Genomic DNA, 953 nt, shown 5'->3' with positions numbered 1-953 from the left:
AGAAGCGCTTAACTGCTGCACCATGTACAGATGCTTGCCAGTATTTCGAAAACGTAACACTTTTGTATACAAGCCAAAAAATGTGTGATCGAAGAGGGGTTTTCTTTTCTGTTTTCACTGTCCAGTCAGAAATGTCTACTTCCGGCCGAGTTGGGGAGCAGTATACAGCGAGGGGGGGGGGGAGATTTCATTACCCCCAGCGCCACCCAAGGGCGGAAGAGCGCGGGGTTAAACGCATCAACCTTTTGGCGGTTTTGACTTGACGTCGACACACAAACTGCTGCCTCTGTTGCCTTTTCTCATGACCTGTGTTTGAGAACTGTATTCCGTCTTATCCCCGCAGGTCGCTGCAAGCCGGAGAGTCGTGTGTGACTTGGGATTCCAGACTTAGCTGACGTTTGGACGAGCCTCAGGGTCTGGAATGTCCTGGCGATGTGGAGGAGTAGGAGGAGGAGGTCCGGGCTACTCGGCTGTGTGTGGGCGGTGTTGGGAGTTCCTGCGGAGGTAACGAAAGTAAAGTAAAAAAAACAAAAACAACAAAAAACAGAATAACCCCCCAAAATAAAACATGCGTAATGGAGAGCGGGGGAGGGAGGAAGTGAAGGTCGAAAAAGAGAGATGAAAGAAAAGAAGCAGGGAGAACGAGAGAGAGAGAGAGAGAGAGAGAGAGAGAGAGAGAGAGAGACCATTACAGCAAATGCATGATGCGTCAGGGATGATACAATCTTTTTGTTATCAAAGGGATAGATGTATCATCAAAGGTTTTTTTAAAAAAGCGTTTCCCATGTTTTTACGTCCTCTCTTTCCTGCGGCTGAAAATGGCTACGGCTTCTATTCCACGGTAATTGGTCCCTCGACTGGGCTCTGTGCTTGCATTGTCTATAGTTTATTCAGATGGATCAATTTTACCATATAATGTTACTATATAAATACATGTATATCTTTCAGTCTGC

General features: G+C 46.6%; 1 long non-coding RNA gene across 1 annotated transcript in view; it reads left to right on the top strand.

The window, feature by feature from the left end:
* The first annotated feature begins 234 nt into the window (after positions 1-234).
* LOC118477945 overlaps positions 235-953 on the top strand; it is an 8895-nt gene continuing 8176 nt past the window's right edge. Inside the window, exon 1 of the long non-coding RNA XR_004858708.1 lies at positions 235-504. This is a non-coding gene — a long non-coding RNA (uncharacterized LOC118477945). The remainder of the gene's footprint in view (positions 505-953) is intronic.

Source organism: Aplysia californica, unplaced genomic scaffold (genome assembly GCF_000002075.1).
Source record: "Aplysia californica isolate F4 #8 unplaced genomic scaffold, AplCal3.0 scaffold00309, whole genome shotgun sequence".
Taxonomy (NCBI): Eukaryota; Metazoa; Mollusca; class Gastropoda; order Aplysiida; family Aplysiidae; genus Aplysia; species Aplysia californica.
Note: the sequence above shows the minus strand (reverse complement) of the source record. Positions and strands in the feature narration are given on the sequence as shown.